At 45.8% G+C, this 11,153-nt stretch overlaps 1 long non-coding RNA gene across 1 annotated transcript; it reads right to left on the reverse strand.

Annotated features, from left to right (window-relative positions):
- Nucleotides 1-3,659: 3,659 nt before the first annotated feature.
- Nucleotides 3,660-10,888, reverse strand: LOC134478135 (uncharacterized). The gene is made up of 5 exons (XR_010050576.1): nucleotides 10,509-10,888; nucleotides 9,558-9,670; nucleotides 8,293-8,486; nucleotides 7,062-7,225; nucleotides 3,660-4,229 (listed from the first exon to the last, which is right to left on the reverse strand). It is a non-coding gene; the product is annotated as an uncharacterized LOC134478135 (long non-coding RNA).
- Nucleotides 10,889-11,153: the final 265 nt, after the last annotated feature.

Below are 11,153 nucleotides of genomic sequence, written 5' to 3' on the forward strand. Positions count from 1 at the left end.
AGAAACCTGGAGCTTTTATTCAGTTTTTGGGGGGTGGAGTTCGAAGGGGTGGGCAGAGTGACATTTTGACAGTTATTTGAGGGATTGCTGATGTGTGCACAAGTGGGAAGTTCACTTTTTGGCTTTGCAAGAAGAACGTGGAAGTCAGTTTTGAAGTGAGGTACGGTCCAGTGCTATGTTGGGCAGGCACCATGCTAAGCCTAGCAGTGCTCCACAGGAGCGGAATCCATTATTCCCATCTTTTGGGTGTTAGAGGCAGCCACTCTTAAACTGCTTCCTGCTGACTGGGGTGACATGATGGGCATTGAAGTAGTCATTGTGATGACAGGTTGGACCCGTATAGAATCTGGTACCAGGGGTTCCCTTAGGACAAGGAGTTACCTTGTTATAAAGGCCCACAACCTGGATTGAAGAAATCTTGAGAATAGTTTAAACAGACAAGGAGCTATAATCAAAAAATAACAAGTAGTATGAGAGGTCCTTCCAGGGGAAGAAGCTAGGAGGAAAGTGTTCCCTTTTCTATAAGAACAGCAATCGGACTTTTTTGCAGATATTATCGTAATGTATTTTTAATTGCCCATAACAGTTGTTAATTACTGGGATAATTGGAAACTGCCTGAAGAGGTTAAACTTGGAGCCCTTTTTATATTTAACTTATACACATTTTTATATCCTTTGATTATATTTTATACTGGATGTTTAAGACCAAGTTAAATTGAGACCTGTGTTAATTAAAACTAACCTCTTGCTATCTATCAAGGTCAGGTAAGTCTCCTCAGGATTTGTCTTGGAACCATGTGTGGAGCCTCTCAGTTCTTGACAGTGTCAGCCATCAGGATGGTCAAGCAATGAGCCATTGCTTGACCAATTTTGTTTCTGTGAAAACTTGGGGGAATTTTCTCCTGGTGACTCTCCTTAGGCACACTATATATTGTGTCACACTTGTTTGTAGTCCCATAATCTCCTTGATCACAAGACCCATGGAGATAAGGAATGTCATTGCAGAGGTTCTCATATCCTGGATCTTCAGTGACCTCAGAGGGCTGCAACCAAAATATTGGTTGTCTCCTAGCCCACTCATCTTTTTAATTTTTGGTCTGCAAATATCTATTGTTGAACATCCAGAAGTAAAGATTGGTAATATTATAGTGTAATAAGGCAGCATGTTTAGCATTATTACCTTATCTGAATATCAGGCTCCTTAGAACATAAAATAGCAACCAATATTTCTATCAATCATCCATGTCCTAATACTTAAACCCATGGAAAATGTTAACAGTTACATAGTTTTCACAGAAAATTTGAAATAAAACCTATACATAATATATGTCATGCTACAGCATGACAATTATGACGCTTTGTGTCAATCTGAATTTGCATTTTGACCTAAGATACCCCTTTTAGTCGATCATCCCTATCTAGCACATAAGCTTTCACCTGACTGGTTTATCTTTAGTCGAATGTGCATGGAGTAAGTTTTTGTTACAGGCAGAGGTCTGAATCTGAAACAATTTTGTTAAACAATCTCTGTTTTACATTTTTGGAAGGAAGACCTGTATAAGTGGAAGCATGAATACATTAATACACTGTAAGGTTAATAACAATCGATCGTTTCATGTGAAACCTTTGTATGAGAGCATATTTAAATCAAAAAAATTATTGTATGAATTCTTTTGACAATGACCGATGTGAACATAATAGAATAATGTGTTTTTGAATTTTAGTTGGGATGTCTCCCATAAGCTATGGAGATCATTGGAGCCTCTGATCAATGAATAAGAACTGGTAAAATGTTACCAAGTAGCCAAGTTCTGAATCATCAACTCCACAGAAGTCCTATCCGATAATGCCTTTCATCCTATAGGATTTTAATTGTCTTAATAATTTCTTAGCGACTTATGAAAAATCCAGACACCACATTTAGCATACTGTTTTTAAACAATGAGAGACTGTTACATCACGAAACATAAATGACAGTATTATCAAATTTACATAACCAATTATAGCATCATTTTGTTGACCTGGTTACTCAGGTGGAAGCAGGGTTTTAGACATATAACCCATATTAAATTTTGAACCATTGATCCAAATATGGGAAAGGAAAAAATTGTTGAGCTTAAGTAAAAAACAATTGTTCAAGGATATGACAAATAGATATAGACAATCTGTACAAGACATAGAAACACACACAATTTTTTGTTTTGGTATTTGTTTTTTAGTACCAGGGGTGGAACTCATAACCTCATGTCCTTCTGCTTGACAGGCAGGCACTTAAGCAGCTATAAATCCACAGTCCAGAACATACACAGTTTAACATACAAACACAATCAGCGTGCACCCAAATATATTTGGCCTATTTGATTTCTCATAACTTTTATAAGTTGTACAATGGTAAATGTAGACTAGGGAGAACCTTTTTGCAAGCCATTTAACAGAGACCTCTTGAAATAACAACCAAAAGGAACACGTTTTATACCTGTGAAAGAAAAGATAGTAGCAAAGCAAAGACAGCTATTAGGAAGTCATAGGAGTTTACCCTGAATTCAAGCTCTTTGACAGAATGACACGGGTTGGTAGCTAAGGACCTCAGTGCTGTGAGACACGGGAAAAGGCAGAGAGAGAAAAAAGGACGTAAACATGGACCAAGTCCCCAGTGCCTGTCACCTCACAGACAGGAGGGAGAGGTTGGCTGAGTGACTCTTTGAAGCAGGCTGGGGTGGAGATAGCAGCAGCCATGCAGAGCTGGCAGGTGGTGGCAAGCAGGAGGGGACACAGAGGCTGGGAGGGGTCAGAAGGCAGTGGAGGCTGGAGGAGTGAGTTGGGGTGTGATGGGCAGGTGGGGAAATGGCCAGAGCAGGAGGAGACACAAGGCGATGGCGAGGGGCGGAGAAGATGGCAACAGAGAAAAGCAGGAAGTTTCTTCGGGATATGGCAGAGGTCGATGGTGTGGAGCAGCCCAAAGAGCTGGGGCCACCCCATATGCTGAAGGAGGGAGGGACATGCCCTGAGAGCAAAACAGCCTCTACATGGGGTTGCCACTATGATTGCAGAAGTCATCCAGTTTGCAGAGGGTGGCCTAGTGTATGTCACCCCCTCTGGCCAGTGGTGGACATTATGGATACAGTGGCCAGCTGTCTGGCAGGAAATGTGTGTTTTGGGGAGTGGGAAGAAGTATTTCCCATTGTGACCAAATGAGAGGTGAGCTGGATGGAGGCTCCAAAAACTGAGCCACAATCCCTTAGAGTCATCACCCTTCTCAGGCTTGTGGGAGAGAGAAATACTCAGTAGACCCCAACACCTGCACCCGCGAGTTGTCACTTAGGGAAAAAGGGGTGCAGGTCCTGAAGAATGTGGGGGAAATCCTGACATGAGCCCATGAGTTACAAGACAAGCACCCCAAAGCACGAAGTGCCTCCCTGTGAGAAAGAGGTGGTTTGGTATTGGATGGAGGCTAGCAATGGCAGCTGCAGAGATGAGAGAAAGAGGAAAAAAAGGGAAGAGAAAAAGCAGAGAAAGAGCTCATTGATGGGGAGCTCCAACGGGGACTTGTGCCCAGGAGCCACCCTGCCTGTCAGTCTGAGTTATGGCACCAAAAATGATAGATTTTTCCTCTCACGGCACAAAACAAGACCAAAGAAAGGAAAACAGGAAAAGGCCTTTATTGCAGGTACGGGAGGGCTGCAGGAGAGTGCAAGGTCCCCTCTGCTCAAACAGAGAAGCCCTGGGCTTTTCTTTAGTTTGACAGGTGGAGTTGAAGGGGTGGGCAGGGAGAGGTTGAGACAGCTGACTTGGGGATGTTGGCTTGTGCAAGAGAAGCAGGGATTTCAATTTTCACATTTGCAAGAAGAATGTGGGAGTCAGTCTTGAAGGGAGGCACTGTCCAGGGCCATATTGGCCAGGCTCATTGCAGAGCCTGGCAGAGCTTCACACAGGCAGAACCCATCATGTAGCACATCTCAGTCGTTTTTATGTTCTCCCCTTCCATCTCAGTCCCCTTGAGCTCAGGGAGCTCCGAGCTGCCTACATTCCCATAGCTTTGGATTGATTTTTATATTCACTCATTGTTGCCAGCTGTGGTGGTGCACACCTGTAATCCCAGACTTGGGAGGCCTAGGCAGGAGGATCTCCATGAGTTCAAGGCCAGCCGTTGCTAGATAACCAAGTTCAAGGACAGCCTGCATTATACAGCAAGACATTGTCTCAAACAACAAACAATCAAAAAACAACACCTGAAAGAAAAAAGAAAAATAACTTACTGCAGGGTTTGTTTACATTGTGGTTGGATTTGGGGGTTGCTTTTTTCAATGATGCTATCCCATAGGTTGAGGCTGAGTTTAGACACCAAACTAATCTTAACCATCCTGCTGGGGACACTGCAGTACCAAATGCAGACCCCAATTGGGATTAGCAAGGAGAACATGGCTCACAACATATGAACGACCATCTGCATTATTGTAGGCCTAACCCAAATTTCTCCCAAAGTAACTAGCTTATATAATTTTATAATTCAAAATCACACTCAACACACTGAGGGAAACCCTGTGGAATTTCTTTCTTATCTTACAGTTACTCTAACCAAATACACTAATTTTAACCCCCAATCTGCTGAGGGAATCACCCTCAACCCCCCTAATTATTACCAACCTACATGTGACATCCAAACTACAAAAAAACACATTTTGGCCCCCTAATGCCCACAAAGAGATCTTCTCAATCTGACCTTTCATGTCTTCAATAATAGATAGGACCAACCACAACAAGATAATCTTGAGAAGACTAATATTGTATGCCTACTTTTGGGGGCAGCACTCAAAGCTTCTGGGAAACATAAATCCAAACAAAATGGTGCCACCATAGCAACCTCTACACCATGCTTCATGCACAGGAAAGAAGGATGCTGGGCATGAGCCTGTCCCAAACCGTGGCCACCACCAAGACCTTGTCTCCTCTGCAACCAGGAGGGTCACTGGAACTACAACTGCCCTGTCTGCCAGAGAGCAGGTAAGTCATCAAACTGCCTACCCTCACAGGAGATCTCACTGCCACCACCACTGGACTCTTCCTTAGCTGTTCTACTCAGTCTCACCACTGAAGAGGACTGATGGGGATTGATGGGTCCATCAAGGTATCTCTCACAACCCCAACTTTCACTGAATATCTTAGGTAAGACACTCTCCTTCCTTATTCACACAGGGGCTGGTTACAGTATTCTTCCTGAGTTCGTTTGGTTCCTGTACCCAATCCATGATGTCCGCTGTAGGTGTTGAGGGAAAACCTGCACAACCCCTCCGGACAGGCCCCATCCCCTCCTGATTCCAAACCTTTCTTCCCCCATAATTTACTTATAATTCCAAACTGACTAGAACCCCTATTATGCAGAGATATCCTCCAAAAGTTCAGCTTCTGTTTCACTTCCTCCCTTTTCACAGCTCTCACTTTTTTGACTCAACCAACCTGTGCTGTTGCTACCATAAGCCGTGTTCCCCCTCCTTTATCAATCCTAAAGTTTGGGATACCACCAGCCCATGCCGCTACATGCTATTGATGCCACTCCTGTGCTAATTCATCTCAGAGAGCCTTCAAACTTTCTGTGCAATCACCAATATCCAACAGCCCCCAAAAATCCACAGGGACTCAAACCTATGATCTCACACCTATCAACCCGTGGCTTTCAAGTTTGCTTTTTTTTTTCTTTATTTCTTTTTCCTTTTTCCCTTTCCCTGGTACCAGGGATTGAACTCATGACCTCCTGCTTGCAAGGCAGGTGCTTATGCTGCTGAGCTAAATCCCCAGCCCCAACCCATGGCTTTCTTAAACCAAAACACACAGTCAGCATTCTTCATTCCCAAGCTGCCATCTGACAGAAAAGAAGCCTGATCAGTACTCAAAGAATCCCTATCACAAGTGCACCCTTTATCCTCAAACTACTAGAGGCAGCACAACTCTCAAAACAGGTAGCAGTCATTCCCTGCAGGGGACACCAAACATCCTCAGATCCTGTTTCTCAGGGTAATATCTTTGCTGGCACACAGGCCAAGTTGAATGCACCATAGCCATATATCCTTCTCATCTTCTCTCCCTCATCCCAAATATCCTGCCACCACCTCAATATTCACCTGCACAGCTACAATTAATCCATAAATCTACCTATAGCCTAAACACTCAGGGATGGATTTTCCCAGGACCGAAACTTCTCCTTTCAGAACAGCAGGCCTTAAACTTCATCACCTGCCCACACAACTGCTTTCGTGTAGGTACCCAGACTCTATATAAACTTCCATCTCTGATCACTACCCACCCCTCTTTAAAAACCCTCATGTGCCAAGCCATGCACAATTGCCGTCTCTGTGCCAAGACACCTCCTCAGGGATATTTACCTTCTCCTTTCCCAATTCACCAACTTTGTGGACACACTCCAGGCAAAGACTGGAAGATAGATTTTACACACCTCCCTCATCATGAGACCTCCAAATACCTTCTTACCTTTGTCTGCACTTTCTTGGGGTGAATAGAAGCCTTCCCAATGTCTGACAGACTGCAGAAATAGTTTCTAGAATTGATATACAAGAGAGTATCTGCCATTTGGCTTACCTCAAACTACCCAATCAGACAACAGATCACCTTTTCTCATTCAGATTACTCAATAGTTATCCTTGAAACTACACATCACTTGGAATCTACACAGACCAAACCACCCACAATCCTCAGGAAAAGCAGAAAAAGCAAACAGTCTTCTAAAGACACACCTCGCAAAACTCATCCTAGAACTACATCTACCTTGGCCTGAACCTTTTCCCTTAGGGCTAATTGTCTTCAGAGTGGCCACTTCCTTCAATGTCCACTTTCCTGAGTCCTTTTGAACTCATGTATGGGTATCGTCTTCCTGCTTCAGTATAGGGCCTCTTCCCACCTAAGGTGCAATGGCCGGTGGGGGTCCATGGCATTCAGCAGGGGTGGTGGTGCTTTGGTGGGGTAGAGGTAGGTTGGGAGTCCTTGGAAAACCCAGAACCAGTGTGTGTGCTGAATGGATGTCTGCGGGGCTGGCAGATGATTTTACTCACAGGCACGGTGCCTCAAGATTGGTGGGCCAGTCACTCTCCAGAGGGGATCTTCAGAGTCCCTCGGTGGGGTGCACAGGCCTTCTATCTGCTCTCTTGGCATGGGGCTGGCTTCCCTTGCCCTCAGTGAGCTGGCAAGAATGCTGCAGGAATGCAGCATCCCTGAGCTTGGAGGAGGAGAGATAGAGGGAAGGGGCTGGTACACCAAGAGTCTGTCCCAGGAGCCCAGCCACCACGCTGTGTGTCCTGCACTGGGTCTATTTGACATGTGCTCTCACACTGGCTGCTCTCCAGAAGGATGACAGAAATCGTGTGGATCCGCTGCATGGCTCTGCTCCCTGCTTTGAGTGATTCACATGTTAGGTGTGATCTATAGGGACTGCCTTTTCTGATTTGGGATGTAAGAGTATCTGCAGCTCAGTGACTCTTCTCTGACTAGATCTGATGTGACTCTTCTAGGCAGTTAGGTGGGATCTCCATTTTGGTTATTTTTATTCATGAGTTCACTAATCTTTTCTTCTGGCTTATTCTTTCTTTTCTTTTTTGAGACAGGGTTTTGCTCTGTAATTCAAACTGGCCTTGAACTCACTATGTACTCAGGGCTGGCCTTCAACTCAGAGCAATCTTCCTGCCTGAACCTCCAGAGTGCTGGGATGACATGCATGTGCCACCACATACAGCTTTGGCCATATCCTTTCTCTAAAATGATACATATTTCTTAGGACATGATTCTCAGATCTAGGACTTCTGTTTGATTCTTCTTTACACTTTGCCCTTTCTGCTTTGATTCTCAAGATCTTTCTTTTATTATTATATCTTTGAGCATATCTATAATAAATATTTTTCAATGGTCTAGATTGTTTCAGTATCTGAGAAAACTTTTCCTCTCTCTTTAATCTTGCTTCTTTGCTCTTTATTTTCTTACCAGTTACCCCAAGGACTTCACGAGGGGCCATATCAGCAGCTGATTTTAAATTTTTGATTCTGAGACAAGGTCTCAGGAAGTCACTAAATTGCAAGGCTAGACATGAACTTTCAATCCTCTGCCTCAGCTACTGTGACACTGAGGGTAGAATGGGAACTTGGTTGCTTTGGTGAACTCCTGGAAGCGGTTACCAGAAGGAGGAACACAGTTCTGGGTATATCTGGGTAGATCCTGGTGGGTTGGTCTAGGGGTCTGTGGCCCTGGCCCTGTCTTCTGTTGTGATTTTCCGCAGCTCTGCTTCCCAGTTACCTTGAAACGAGCACCTTTGCTCTGTTGCATCCCTTTACCATGATGGTTTTGTTTGTGAGCCAGCCAGTCGTGGACTGAGTCCTCAGAACCTGAGGTCCCAATGAAATATTTCCTTCGTTAAACTGTGGGGTTAGTACTGTGTCTCAGTGTCTTGGTTACTTTTTTCTTGTTGCTGGGACAAAACACCCAACACCCTGAAATGAAGGAAAGAAAGTTTTATTTATCTATTTGTGGAGGTTTCAGTCCATAATCAGCTAACTCCAGGGCAAGGAGGGGAGCAGGGCACCAGGGTTATCCTTCCAGGCAGCAGTCAGTTAAAGCAGCCAGAGTAAAAAGCCAGGAAACAAGACTCTTTTCCTCCCCTATACTGCACACAGACCACCCCCACTGTAGGTTGGGTGTAGGGCTCACACCCTCTCCATGCTCTGCTCTTACACAGGCTCAGAATGTTTACAAATATGCTGGCTCCCTGCAGAGTCTTTTAGGTAACCTTCTTCGAAACTTCTTAAACTGACACAGTGTATCAACCGTAACACACAGATGTAAGGAAGCTAATTATTCAGCCTCCCTAAGTGCCACAGGTGTATGCCACCATGCCCTGTTTGTGCGGGGTTTTTTCCACTTGACTTTGTCAGGGCTGGGGATCAAATTTAGGGCCTTGAGGGCTGTAGGCAAGTGCTCTACTCGTGAACTGCCTCTCCTCCCCTGCTTCAAAGTTTCTGTGTACTTCTCCATTAACGTCCATGGAGGACTGTCTCCAGTACACACACATCCATCCTGCCAAAACTATCTGACTGCAGATGCTCTCTTCCCTTACACAAAATGATGCACTGTGTGCTGCCCCTATACACTTTCACTCCTCACTAGATTATTATAATGCCTGAACCAATGCAAGTGCTAGGGAAGTAGTTGTTATTCCACATTTTAGGGGGATAAAAAGGAAAAGAAATTTGGTCGTGGTCAGTTCAGGCACACTTTTTCCCCAAATATTTACAGTCTGGTTAGAGTTGCATCCACATGTTTTGAACCACAGACATGAAGAGGCTACAATTTGTAGAAAAACTGGTGATTGAGGAGCACTGTTGTCTTGTTTTCCAAGCCTTTGAAGGGGTTTAATAAAAACACAGAGCCTGAGGCAGCCCACTCGGAGATGGGTGTAGAGGAGTGCAGGAGAGAAAACTACAAAGAACTCCTGCATCTGGGGACAGCTCCAGCCCATCTCACCAGACCAGTCAGGACAGCCATCCCCCTCCATCAAGCCTCACCTTGCCCCTGCGGCTCTGAATACCCTTGAACCTCTGAGGCTGTCTGTCCTGAGGGTTGGAGGAGGTTGCAGGTGAAGCAGAGAGGGTGGAGCACAGACCTCAGCTAACAGAGCCTGCGAGGTGAGAGGAAAATTAGATGGAGAGCTGCTCCCAAGCCCTGCAGAGCTTCAGATCTTGAAAGCACCCATCTGGGGCCTGGATTGTTCCCCCAAGGTCGTCCGACCTTTGAAATTTTTGGTGTCCTCTTATCCCTCTGAGTAGCACGGGTGTCCCCGGGCCCTTCTCATCTGTCAGTGCAGTTTTGCCCCCACCATCACTTCATGCCCTGGATGAGATGCTTTCTTCTGGCCTGTGCCACAAGCCCCCAGTGGTTGGCTGAACAGCACCATGCACAAACATACCACACTCAGCCCCAGCTGCCACTGGCCAGGCTACCCACCCCCAGTATGGTCAACCCAATTGTCATCCTTCTGTCTTCTCAGACCCAACCCCTTAGGGCCATCTCTGAATCCTCTACCACTCTTCAACAAAGGAGCCCCTCCCCAATATCCCCAGCTGAAACTCAGCCTTGGTCTCTGGGGTGACCCTCCTCCCCTGCTCCCCTGGCCCTCCCCACCTGGGGTCAGAGCATGTGTGAAGCCTGGGGCACAGCCGGTCCCTCCCATGCCTTGCACCACGGTGCCCCCACTCCTGATTGCCCTGCAAGCTCTCTTGGCATGCTATCTTTGGACCCCTCTCTCTCCTGGATTCTTCTACTGTCACCACACTCAGTCCCATGGCCCTGACCTTCTGGGCTACTCCTACCTGAGTTATACCACCTGGCTCCTTGTCTCTGGTGACTGAACCTCTCCCACCCGGGTGTCTCCCAATATCTTCCTGCCAGGGCCTCCATGGTCACTTTGTTTAAAATGTCCTCTTTCCCTCCCATGCACACTGCTGTTTGCTTCTTACCATCTGTCAGTGCCACGTGTCTGGAGCTCAGCTTGTCTGGGGGCCTTGGGGCTCACTGTTAGCATTGTGGGACCAACAGAAGCATGGGTACTTGCACTGCTTCATACAGCCGGTGCTCCCTCCTGGCCTGCATGTGGAAAACCTGCAGATTGTGTGAGCCAGCAGCCCCTTCCTCTAGCCTGTACCTGTGTGTCCTGTAAGCCGCCCATCTGTTCCACTTGCGTTCTCTCATGCTTCCACACAGAAGGGGACATGGCTGGGCGTGGCGGAGCCATGGAGCTGCCAGTCTCCCTTGCTTCCTGGATTACTGCACTTAGTAGGGTGCAGGCATTGGACAGGGCTCATGAGAATGAAGAAAAAGAGGAGCTACATTGCAATCCAAATATTATATATTATAATCCAAATGCTGTATGCTGTAATCCAAATTTTATATATTATAATCCAAATATTGTAATTCCTTTTGTAGTCCTCCTCACAATGCAGAAAGATATATTTTAGTTCCACTGAAACCGAACTGGAATCTCAGCAAGTTAACACCCATCTACCACCTCCAATGCAACTCTTGGTGAGAGTAAAGACACTAAGTCCTAGTCTAAGTTATGGGCAGCCAAGGAATCCCAAGTCTGATCCAAGTGAGGATACACA

Source organism: Cavia porcellus, unplaced genomic scaffold (genome assembly GCF_034190915.1).
Source record: "Cavia porcellus strain 051 isolate PalLab524CR breed Dunkin Hartley unplaced genomic scaffold, mCavPor4.1 scaffold_11, whole genome shotgun sequence".
Classification (NCBI taxonomy): Eukaryota; Metazoa; Chordata; class Mammalia; order Rodentia; family Caviidae; genus Cavia; species Cavia porcellus.